The sequence below is a fragment of the Mastomys coucha genome, unplaced genomic scaffold (assembly GCF_008632895.1).
Source record: "Mastomys coucha isolate ucsf_1 unplaced genomic scaffold, UCSF_Mcou_1 pScaffold23, whole genome shotgun sequence".
Taxonomy (NCBI): Eukaryota; Metazoa; Chordata; class Mammalia; order Rodentia; family Muridae; genus Mastomys; species Mastomys coucha.
In genome coordinates this window covers 17,871,697-17,884,708 of record NW_022196906.1, presented here as the reverse complement: position 1 = coordinate 17,884,708, position 13,012 = coordinate 17,871,697, and the positions used below count along the sequence as shown (strand labels likewise).

The 13,012-nt window shown below is 39.2% G+C and overlaps 2 long non-coding RNA genes across 2 annotated transcripts in view; one reads left to right on the top strand and one right to left on the bottom strand.

Moving 5' to 3' along the window:
- The window catches only part of LOC116073092, a 28,617-nt gene that overhangs the window by 9,175 nt on the left and 6,430 nt on the right, over positions 1–13,012 (top strand). The window lies entirely within an intron of this gene.
- Positions 10,793–12,139, bottom strand: LOC116073093. Its single transcript, XR_004111665.1, has 2 exons — positions 12,084–12,139; positions 10,793–11,246 (listed from the first exon to the last, which is right to left on the bottom strand). It is a non-coding gene; the product is annotated as an uncharacterized LOC116073093 (long non-coding RNA).

The following is a 13,012-nucleotide window of genomic DNA, read 5'->3' as shown; positions in this document are numbered from 1 at the left end:
TGTTTTGATTTGCATTTCCCTGATGACTAAGGATGTCGAACATTTCTTTAGGTGCTTCTCAGCCATATCATCAAGGCTTTGGTCATTGTTATAATTATTAAAAAATTCTTAAATTTACATAAACTCTCTAAGTCCCAGACCAACACAATCCCAGCCCCCGTTTCCTTAGAGAAGAACCAAGCACAAAGCGAAAGCATATTTCCTTATAGGTTTACACAGCCTATTCTTTATGGGTAGCTGGCTACAGCTCTTCTAGTTTTCTGATACAGCAGACAGCAGTTTTTAGTAATTGCTTCCATGCAAGAATTTAAAAAGTGACAAACTACTGAAATTAAAATGATTCCTTACCAAGTTTTGAATTTATGTAAGTAAAACAGTAAAACAGTTAGCTCTCTCTAATATCTTTCCAGGCACTGTCATCTTCAACTCTTCCATCAGCTAGGAAAACAGTGCACTAACTTTTATATACTTCTATGTCACTTTTTAATTCTTTAATCTTCATTCCCTTATCCTAGCAATTCTTATGTACTCTCCTAATACTATTTATTCCTAAATTACATGTAACTTCCTATTTTTCCATCCATACCCTTTCCTCCTGAGACCACTCTAACTCTCTATCCGTGATATGTCACAGTTCACTATGGCTAATCAATGTGTCAGTCATGGGACAGGAGGGTTCAGCTGCTTCCTCATGATTCCTAATTCAAGGCCAAGTCTGGCAATGATCTATTTCCAAAATGGACTGTGTAAGCTTTTTATGGCCCTTATAATTATATTGTCTAGACCCGTTTCCATGACCCTGAATGCCAAGCAGAAGTCCTACTCCTCATCCCCCACAGCCTCATGACCATCTCTGTTCCTGAAAGCTGCATCTCTTTCATTTACTATGCAGTGATTAGCTCTGAATAATGGGGGAAGTCTACTCCCCAGAAGCAAACATTAAAAGTAGAGTAGTAATGAAAACAGATCAACTTTGGTGCAACAGCAACCATCAGCACATGTGGGGGTCATGGGATCAATGGCCTGGTGATGCTCTAGGGGCAGGAACTATGTCACACCTCCCCTTACAAAGCCATGATCTCTAGGAGCAGAAACTATGTCAGACCTCCCCTTATGCAGCCATGCTGGACCCAGCAACACACATTCTAGCACATTTGAGCACACATGTGAATTGATATGAACACTCACTCACAGGCATCACACACACACACACACACACACAGAGAGAGAGAGAGAGAGAGAGAGAGAGAGAGAGAGAGAGAGAGAGAGAGAGAACCACAAATCTAAAAACCTCAAATAGTATAAATTAAAACAACAAAGTCCCTCATTCCTTGTCAATAGACAAAGAGAACTGTGAAAGAAGACAAAAGAGAGTTAACATGTACGTAAGATCCTTAAACACACTAACAGCTCATTTCTTCTCAGAAGCCATAAAAACTATAAGAAAGTGAATGAATATATTTAAATTGGACTAGAAAAAGAAGCCAGTGGTACTTACCAGAGTAAAGAATAAGCAGGAAAAACTGTATCAATATATCAATAAAGACAGGAAAAATCATTACACTTCCATCATAAAATTCCCAGCAAATCTCTAATAAAAGAGGACATTCTCAGCCTCAGGGTATTCATTAAAAACCTACATATATCATACTTAATGGAGCATTATTGAAATCTGACTTCATAAATTTTAGTCATAAATAAGAATAAAAATGTTAGGATCTGCCACTTCTCACTGGAGGGCCTAGCTCAAGCAATTATGGAGGAAAATATATAAATTCACCCAGTATAGGAAAGGAGAAAGAAAAATGATTTCTAATAACACAGGATATGATCTAGTATATAGAAGATATTAGTTCATTTTCTGTTACTATAGCAAAATACTTGAAGCTGAGCACTATATTTTAAAAAATGTTTATCTCATACTTCTAGAGATTTAAGAATCTGTTATATGCCTCAGGATAGGTCTCATGAAAGACTTCTTGGCAGCATTATATGGTGGATGACATTTTGTGGAAGGACATGCAATAGGGAGAGATCACATACAAATATAGGAAACCAGAGCGAAACAGTAGGGATGAGCCAAGCTTGTTACTTCTAAATGGAATTCTTTTGTCTTGTTTAACAGTTCTTCTGGAGGGCAGCATCCTCAGTGACCTATTATTTCCATCAGGTGCTCTTCCTGAAGATTTCACATACCTCCCAACACCTCTCTAATCAGATCCATTTTCAATAACTGAACACATTCTAATCACATTTAAAATAGAGCACAGAAAACATCAAGGAACACACACACACAGACACACGCATACACACAAACACACACATGCACACACACATACCAAGAGAGTGTATGTGAAATTTGCATATCTAAATATATGAGGAATGAGAAACATGATTAGAAAAGCAGCAAGATAAATCAAAATACAAATTGATTGTCTTCATATTTACAAGCAGCAAACAAGCTAAATATTAAATAAAACAATTCCAATTACAATAGGATAAAATAAGTAGAAACTTGCCAAGTTTAACAAAAGTACAGTGAAAATATGAAGTAATTTTGATAAATAAATAAAAATCTAGAACTAAAAAGACAATGATTTCAATTTTACTATCATTAAGATAGCAATACTGTCCAAATTTACCTGTAGATGTAACAAACCCCATTAAAAATTCTTCTTCTACAATTATAACCTCATCTTCCTCACCCTCTCTTTCTAGGAAGGGTTATTATGACTGATTTGATTTTATCCTATAGGACTGCTGAGGTAATTCTTTTCTTCTCATGTCAATTTAAGTTTTTTTGTTTTGTTTATTATTTTTTTGTTGTTGTTGTTCTTTGTTGTTGTTTTGTTTTGAGAGTTCTTTTAAAAGTTTAGGGCTCACAATCTCAACAACATTTCAAACCAAGACAATTGAAAGCATCTATCTACACAAAAATCTGTATTTGAGTGTTATGTGGCATTTCATAGATAGTCAACAAAGTTTGCTCCACACAGAGCATTGGTCACAGACTGAGCCTCCTTCCTCTCTCCAGGAGGGAAATAGCTGCATGAATACTTCACCACTTCTCCAGCTATCATATTCTAATATGCATATCTCACCATTTTCCCCAATTAATATTTGATCATTGAGCCACAATGCTACTGTAAGTATCATTTATTTGAGGATAGTTGCCAACTTGATGGGATTTGATTCAACATGAAAATTGCTCTCTAGGAATATATAGAAGGAATTTTCTAGATTAGGTCATTTGAGGAAGAAAGATGTGCCTTAAATACGAGCAGTGCCATTTCATGGATGTGCTTTAAGAGTGAAAGCAGTGGGTAGATGGGTAAGCAGTGGGGAGACAGGAGGTTTTCTGAGGGGAAACCAGGAAAGGGGATAACATATGAAATGTAAATTAAAAAAATATCTAATAAAAAATTAAAAAAAGAAAAATAGTAAATACAATCAGGAAAGTGAGCTCAGCACAGGCTCTGATTAGTCTCTGCCTCCTGGCTGTGGATTTGCTGTGACAGACCAGCCATTTCCTGCTCCTTCTACCACACTTTCCTTGCAGTGATGAACTCAATCCCCTGGAAATATAAGCCAAAGTAAACCTTGTCTTCTGTCAGCTGCTTTTGTCAGGAGTTGTCACAATTGCATGTGTTGATTAACACATCAAAGACACCTCTGAGATGCAACAAAATGTGGTGATGTCATGTTAAGGAAGAGAGATATTTCCTTTTAGAATAGTTCAACCAAGATTGAGCTCAAATTTGAAATCTCCACATCTCTTTGTCCTCAATCTGTCTGTATTTTGTGGTTAGAGGTCAGTCTGTTGTGTGTCTGTCTTTTGTTTATGTCTGGTTGCTCTGTCTTTGTTGTCTGTTTCTTGTGTCTAGGTCTACTCTGGGTTTGTGCCAGTGTGTGCTTGAATCTGTGACTATTTCTCCTTTTTTTATTAGAAATTTTCTTTATTTACATGTCATATGATATCTCCTTTCCCAGGTTCCCCTCCAAAAAAAAAAACAAAACAAAACTGTACCCTCCTCCCTCCCCCCTGCCCCTGCTCACCAACCCACCCTCTCCTGCTTACTGGCCCTGGCATTTCCCTACCCTGGGGAATAGAACCTTCACAGGGCCAAGGGCCTCTCCTGCCCTTGATGAAAGACTAGGCCATTCTCTGCTATACATATGCTGCTGGAGCCATGAGTCCCACCATGTGTACTCTTTGGTTGGTGGTTTAGTCCCTGGGAGCTCTGAAGGTACTGGTTAATTCATATTGTTGTTCCTCCTAAGGGGCTGCAAACCTTTCAGCTTCTTGGATCCTTTCTCTAGCTCCTTCCTTGGAGACCCTGTACTCAGTCCAATGGATGGCTGTGAGCCTCTACTTCTGTATTAGTAGAGCACTGTCAGAGCCTCTCAGGAGACAGCTATATCAGGCTCCTGTCAGCCAGAACTTGCTGGCATCCACAATAGTGTCTGGATTTGATGACTGTATATGGGAAGCATTCCCAGGTGGAGCAGTCGCTGGATTGTTCCTCATTCAGTCTCTGCTCCATAGTTTGTCGCTGCACCTCCTTCCATTGAATATTTTGTTCCCCCTTTTAAGAAGGAAAGAAGTATCCACACTTTGGTCTTCCTTCTTCTTGAGTTTCTTGTGGTTTGTGGATTGTATTTTGGGAATTCCAAGCTTCTGGGCTAGTATCCACTTATCAGTGAGTACATACTATGTGTGTTCTTTTGTGATTGGGTTAACTCACTCAGGATGATAGTCTCCAGATCAATTCATTTTCCTAAGAATTTCATAAATTCATTGTTTTTAATAGCTGAGTAGTACTCCATTGTGTAAATTACCATATTTTCTGTATCCATTCCTCTGTTGAAGGGCATCTGGGTTTTTTTCCAGCTTCTGGCTATTATAAATAAGGCTTTTATGAACATAGTGGAGCATATGTCCTTATTACATGTTGGAGCATCTTCTGGGTATATGCCCAGGAGTGGTAGAGCTGGATCCTCAGGTAGTACTATGGATTATGTGACTATTTCTAATAAAAAGCTTTGTGCTGGGTTTATTGAACAACACACACACACACACACACACACACAATCACAATGGTATGGGAAAGTAATTAGAGATTCCCTACAGAAATCCTACCAGAATTTTCTATGGAAGAAGTTACTTTACTAAACCATATCACTCAAAAACAAAACCCAAATATTATCCATCTATATCCACATACTGCTCCCAAATTTTGTAGAGTATTTCTTTTCAGAGTGTTTTCAATCTGTTTTCTCTTTTTAGCCAATGATTACCCAAAAATCACATATACACACATGTATTATTCTGAGTTGGAGGCAAACCTGCCTAACAAGGTTAAAACTGTGGATTTAGCTTAGGTGAAAAACAGGTTGCATGGTAAACCAAGACATAATATGATTGGTTATATTGTCCTTAAAGGCAGGTTATACTTATTAAACAGGCTGAGTACACAGTAGGACATCAGGTTAAGTATATAGTCTTAAATGGTGTCAAATTATTGTTATTAACTTGGCTGTGAGATCCAGTAAAAGTTTAATCTCTTTTGAGACTAATACTTTCAGAAAAAAAAAAGTATCACAGCAATTAACATCTAGACAAGTTAGACTCAATTATAATTCTCTACAGTAAGCACTGTCCAGTGCAAAACAAAAAATCTCCCTCTACTAATGAAACTGACAGCAGCAATAATGGGAATGAACATAAATGGGATGGAAGGTAATTTGATAGGCATATCACATTTATTTATTAAGAGTACAGTGGCCTCCCTACTGGTACATATCACTTTCCTTGATGCAGGTGTTTACATTGGCTTCTATTCTCAGGGACTTTATTACTTTGGAGTGAGAAGCCAGTCAGAACCCAGTTTATTGCACACATAACAGTCCTATTGTTATTGAACTGCTGTGCACACCTTGCTTGACATCTTGGCAGTATGGCATACAGTGACTACATCTCAGCAGCACTGTTGGTTACCGGGATCTCCCAGAAGCCTGTATGGCACTCTTTAGAACTATAAAGGGGATCTTCCAGCTCATGTCCAGCCCAATTTCTCCATTTTCCAAAGCATGTGGTATCTTCATCAATAGGAATTTATTGCTTTTTCTGCTATGTAAACAAAAGCAGTGGCAATAAATAGCCTTTAGGGTTTCTGAAGCCCAGGACTCTTCCTTATCAACAACTCATATGGAGATAACCCACATGCATTGCCTCTAAACCAGATGGCTTCAAGAAAGTATCACCTTCCACTCTCTCTTGATTTCTTTGTTTAAATTCCATACTAGTTCTATCACGATTGGATTGCAATCCACTTTAAAATTTTGTAAGACACTTAAGGGTTATTGTGTTATTTAAAAACTCATAGAGAATGGAAAGGATCTTTGAAGGCCCACTGTTTTCTGTTCCAAGAAAATGCCAGTGGTCTTTGATAACTAAGAGGGTAGTAATAAAGAAAATGCTAATAAATATAGCATGCAACACGCTCCTGACTTGTGTCAATGTCTTATTAAAAAAGAACTCTTATGTACAGCAACATATTTGGAGAACACTACCTCCTCTTATCCTCCATATCCAGTTATTTTCCATGAGCCACTCAGTCTCTTTATTCTATAGTGCTGCTACCACCACTGTAGGACTACTGTGCTGCTCATAGCCTAGTGAGCTTGCTAGGACTGCCTTGCAGCGTGGCATAGGCTCAAACAGAAACAGAATTATGTTCTAGACTCCCGACTTACAAGTGGATCCAGATGCCATTTTCCAACAGTCACCAGGCCAGCACTGTTGCCATGGAATTTCCACTAGCCATTCCTGACTGCTGAAAATTCACCAGGCTTGGTGAATTATCTTTGCCATACTACACATTATTTCAAGAAAGAAGGACATGCTTAACCTTTTTGCCTGTACTACCTCATCAGTTATGTCTTCTGAGAAATGTTGCTCAAGATTCCAAGCCTTTTCAAAGCTCATTGGGATATAGCTTTCATTTGCTGTTAAGTAACACAACCCCCTTTGTCGGCTTTGCTGTTCTCTTCCATCTTCTTGATCACTTTTGCATGTAACAAACCAAGGCATATGCTAGGTAAAGGCTTCTCTTGCCTCATTATTTTAGTAATAGTCCTTGATACTATAATTAAATGCCTGACAGAGAGAACTTAAGGAAGAGTTTATTTTGCTTACAGTTTGAAGGCATGGTGTCAAAATGATGAGGCCACTAGTCACATTGCCTCCGCAGACAAGAAACAGACAGGAATGTCCTGATCTCATGTTCCACTTTTTGTTGGGTCCAGAACCCCAATACATGAAATCAGTACTGTCTACATTTAGCGTGGGCCTTCTCACTTCAATTAACCCAACAGGGTAAGTTCCTCACAGACATGTTCAGAGGAAATCCTTCCAAGATACTCAGTATAGTCTCTCTTTTTTATGGGAATTTGAATTTTCACAAGATGAAGCCTGTGATTGGTAGACTTTTACCTCATTGGCCCCTTCCCTATTGTCCCATAACAACACACAAGCTGTCTCTTCGAATATGCTACATATCTTTAACAATTGCCTACCTGTGCTTTTAAATCCCCTACCTTGTCTTCCACTTTATGTTTTCTCTTCCCCATCAAGACAAACATTTTCCAACTATTTTTTGTTGTTGTTCTGTTTACCTGTGCTGCATCACATTGTAGAGCAGGGTAAAAGTAGTGAGCAGTAACTGTGATACAATATGGATATAATTCTGACTTGAAGTTTCCTTTGCCAAAATTTGAGTCCATTACTTTTGAATTCAGCCTCACTCAAATTATCCGAATATGGGCAGAGTGTACCAAGAATCTTTGTCAGAAAGTAACATAAATTACCTCTAGCCCAATTCTTGGCAGAGCCCTTCTTTCTGTATAAAACCCCATAAGATGAGACTATTTTCTGTTTGTTTAAGGTGTTTTGGTTTTTGGAGCTTCTAGTAGAATAGCCAGTGGGCAACATTCCCATAATTGAAGTGAAAAAACTAATACAATGTTGTCGTGACTTTTGTGTTTGTTTAGACAATTCTCAGCACTCTTAACCCATATCTTCCTTGGCAACATGGCATGGACAGCAAATCAACCACTGTTGCTTGGCAAAGTACCAGCTTACAACATAACAGCTCATAATGCTCTAGCATCCTTTTACTTTTGTCTTTGATGATTCTCACTATGTTTTATGGAAGTTTACTTATACTTTTTCCTTTGGGAGATTTTGGATGGACTTTGGTAGAGGATATGAATATAGTCTTTCAAAACAAACTGATTCTTTTGGAAAAATCTCACCACACTGGGAACATATAGTGTGATAACTCTGCCTACTCCTATGAAAGAATCCTTATCGTGCCCAATTGTTTTCACCAAGAATGTGGAAGTTAAAGACTTATTAACTGAATGATGTCTCTAGGAACTCTTAGGTACTTATACATAATCTCAAGGATGAAAGCACACAATCTAGAGAGACAGTGGGCCCAGTCCCAGAGTCTGAGGCCTTGATCATTGAGGACAAGAATTCAGTTAATAAGTATAGAATAGAATAGAATAGTACCCATAATTGATATTCTGGGTATGTGACTTACAGGATAAATAGCTAGATCTTGTATGTCCCATGAGAAGCAGATTATGTTAAGAAGTTAGACTGGTTTGAACCCCTTTTGCCATATACTTGAGCATACATTGAAGGAAATAGGGTAGTATAGCATAATGAAAGAAGAGTAAGATATCAGGGCCGTCCCTCTAGTAAGTGTATGAGGAGAACAGGCCTCTATTGAAGACTAAGACACATAAGCAATGAAATTAGGAAACAGCTCAATGTTTTTTATGCTACATGGTAAAAACATTGCCCCTTGAGAAATGACAATTTCTCTTATGGCCTTTTCCACTTGGGCCCATCAAAAGGGTTTCCACAAAGAAGGGTAGTAAGAAAGTAGAAGGGCCATTTTGCCATCAATGAGTTGGTAACCCGAGAATAGAAGAGTATTGGTGGGGTGAGCCTCATGAAGCTTGACCACTGTGCATGCAAAGAAGTCTGGAATTTTGCCATGAAGGAAATGGGGACTTCAGATGTGCACATTGATACCAGGCTCAATAAAGCTATCTGAGACAAAGGAATAAGGAATGGTCCATATTGCATCTGAATATGCTAGTCTAGAAAACTTAATGAGGATGAGGATTCATCCTCAAACAAACTATATATATATATATATATATATATATATATATATATAGGTAACTTAAGTGCATCTTACTATGTTCAAAAATCTATAGTCAATGTGAATGAGAAGTAACCTGATGAATGTCAAATAAAGTTGCAGAATTGCCAAAAAGAAGGAAGAGGAAGGGAATGGAAGGGAAGGGGAGGGGAAGGGAGAGGAGGGAAGGGAAGAGAAGGAAAGGTAAAGGTAAAGGAAAAAGGAAAGGAAAGGAAAGGAAAGGAAAGGAAAGGAAAGGAAAGGAAAGGAAAGGAAAGGAAAGGAAAGGAAAGGAAAGAAACAAAGAGAAGAGAGGAGAAGAGAAGAAAAGAGAAGGGAAGGGAAGGGAAGTGGAGGGAAGGGAAGAGAAGAGAAGAGAAGAAGAGAAGAGAAGAGAAGAGAAGAGAAGAGAAGAGAAGAGAAGAGAAGAGAAGAGCAAAGAAAAGAAAAGAAAAGAAAAGAAAAGAAAAGAAAAGAAAAGAAAAGAAAAGAAAAGAAAATTGCTCTTCTGGGTTTGTTTCTTAGGGCTCAGTGTCTGGAACCTCCTAAACAGAAATACTGAGAGCAAGCAGGAGGAAATGTAAGGGGCCATATGGTGGGGTTGCTGAACCTTAGAAAACAATAAGCACTTTGATGCTTGCTGAACTTATTGCCTTTGTTTCAAAGAAAAGTACTATTAAAAGATTCAATCAGCATGTTGAAAAGAAGGGCTAAAATAGGTTAAAAGTAATCTATGAAAAGATTGTATGCTTCTCGGAATCATCGACAGAGTTTGCCTTCAACATTACCTGTGAATAAGCTACTATGCAAATATAAAGTATAAAAGGTGCACCTTTTCTCAATAGTCCCACAGCTATCATGATTAACCTTCAAGATTCAAGATCCTGTCAGTCTCCTTCCCTTGCTAACTTCACACCTCCTCGTTGGGACGTGCACCCCACTGGAGCTGGACTCCAGCAGCAATGCCTATGAGATTTCCATGGCTTTGACTACCATCTGGATGTATTTAACAAACTGATTAATGTCTATAGAAACTTACACTAAAATAACTGAAAAAGGTATAAGTCAAAAGTGATTGTCCTGTCTGGCCTATCAATTGAGCTTCAAGCACTGGCTTTCTTATGTCTCACTCCCTCTGTAGCACTTGCTCCTCCTCCATTGCCTTGATATTCATGGGTCCCCTAGCTAGTGACAATGGTGTTCCTGATGAGCCGATCCATTAAGGACTAATTTCTCCCTGATTGCTTCAAATCATGCAGCCTATCTCTCAACAAGGAATATGTAGTTGCATTGCTCAATCTCTGTATCCACAGAAGAGAAACTGTTCCTTTAAGACTTCGTGTCTGTAGCTGGGTTCATGAGGGTTTGAGAGGCCATTTCCTGGTTATTAGTTTTTCTGTGTTTTTCTTTTTGTTTGTTTGGTTGTTTGTTTGTGATTTTTTGTTTTGTTTCTCTGCTTTCTTGCTTTTAATATGATTTTAATTTAAATAGGTTTGCATCAACCAGTTTTCCTCCTCCCTTTTCTCCATCTGTCTAGCCTCTCCCAAACTACCAAGATGTATATACGTACATTGCTGTGTCTGTTTTATTGGTGACGTGTATATGGTCTCAAGGCTGACCACCCTGCTTTAGGCAACCAACCAGAGGCCTCACCTGTGGGAGAAGCTAACTCTCCTTCCCCAAGCAGTCATTATTAACCTATAGATTTTTTGTCCAGGGGTGGTGCCCTGTGAAAATTTCTCCCTTTCACAATAACATGTCTTGTTCTTGCCATTTTTCTGGTGTCGTTGAGGTAGACATTTCTAGGAGCAGTAGTTTTGTATCAGACGTCATGGTGTTATGTCCCATCCCCATGATATTGTCTGAGAAACAGATGTAGTAGTTGTGATGTAGATATATCCACTGGGTCTGGGCTCACCAGGATATATTGAGCTCTGGATTGTATCCAGCTGTGGTTTTCTGTGTTGGTTTCCATTTGCTGTGAAGAGTGTGGCTTCTTTGTAGATGGGTGATAGTTATAGTTGCCTGTGGGTATAAGGACAAGATTTACAATCTAACGAGGATTTATGCTGGTCTACCAAAATGGCAGTTATAGATTCTTTTCTAAGGTCCATGGGTTCACTAGTCTAAGGTACTCACTAGGTATTCAGTACCATGCACGATTTCAGCTCCTGTTGAGTGGGCCTTAAGTAAAGCCAAGGTTGCCAATGGTGTGTGACCACCACTTATTACTCCTTAATAAACATTGCCATGCTAGTAACTGTCATGGCTAGGTGCTGTAGGTGGATAGGAAGGTTTAATTCCTGCCCTCCTTTGGCCCTTTACATAGTACTTTTTAGAACCATGGAATCTAGACCACAGCAGGAAAGCTTCAGGCCTGACTAAGGTTGAGTCACCCAAGTACTGTGTTCCAAGTGTAGCATGTCTTCAGTAATGGGGACATGACAGGAGCATTACCCCTGACAGGCAATCAATGTTTACATTATTAATATATATTGTCTTAGAGATCACTTTCTCCTCATGCACAGTTCTGGACTTTTTGTTAGTGGTACACACACACACATACACACACACACACAGAGAGACAGAGACAGAGAGACAGAGAGACACAGGGACAGAGACAGAGACAAAGAGAGAGATAGAGAGACAGAGAGACACAGAGAGACACAGAGACAGAGGGAGACAGCAAGAAAGAGTCAGAGACAGAAAGTATAATTGTATAATTTTAGGTAAATAGAACATAATACTATTCCTTAAGGCTTTCTCAAACAACATTTGTGTAATTTGGCCCCCATTACTCCTTCTGTATTGCCCTTCCTCCCTCTTCCCCAGTTAGAGCACTTTCTCTGTTCAATTTCCTACTTCATATTTACTGTGTTAGTCCATTCCCCTCTTCCAAGCCCCTTCATACTTTCTTGGTTTCTATGGTTACGCAATGTTGTATGCTGTCTGTTAGATCAGAATTGATGGAGGTAACTAGGAAACAGAAGCAGACAGGCATCCCCAGCATCAGATTGTCCTTTAATTAGAATAATGAAGGACACCACTCTCTCCACAGGAGTAGAGACTACCTACATGTGGCAAAGGGAGTAGGGAGTTTGTAAGGCAGAAAGGGGAGCAAACCACAAGAAACTCAAGAAGAAGGAAGACCAAAATGTGGATACTTCATTCTTTCAAAAAAGGGGGAACAAAATATCCATGGAAGGAGTTGTAGAGACTTACTATGGAGCAGAGGCTGAAAGAAGGACAATCCAGAAACTGCTCCACCTGGGGATCCTTCCCATATTCAGTCATCAAATCCAGACACTATTGTGGATGGCAACAAGTGCTGGATGACAGGAGCCTGATACAGCTGTCTCCTGAGATGCTCTGACAGCACCTGACTAATACAGAAGTAGAGGCTCACAGCCATCCATTGGACTGAGTACAGGTCCCCCAATGAAGGAGCCAGAGAAAGGACCCAAGGAGCTGAAGGGCTTGCAGCCCCTTAGGAAGAATAACAATATGAACTAACTAGTACCCTCAGAGCTCCCAGGGACTAAACCACCAACCAAAAAGTACACATGGTGGGACTAATGGCTTCAGCAGCATATGTATAGGAGAGGATGGACAAGTAAGTCATCAATGGGAGGAGGAGCCCTTGACCCTGTGTAGGTTCTATGCACCAGTGTAGGGGAATGCCAGGGCCAGTAAGCAGGAGAGAGTGAGTGGTGAGCAGGGGGAAGGGGAAGGGAACAGGGGTTTGTTTTTGTTTTTATTTTATTTTTTTTTATTTTTTTTCAGAGGGGAAC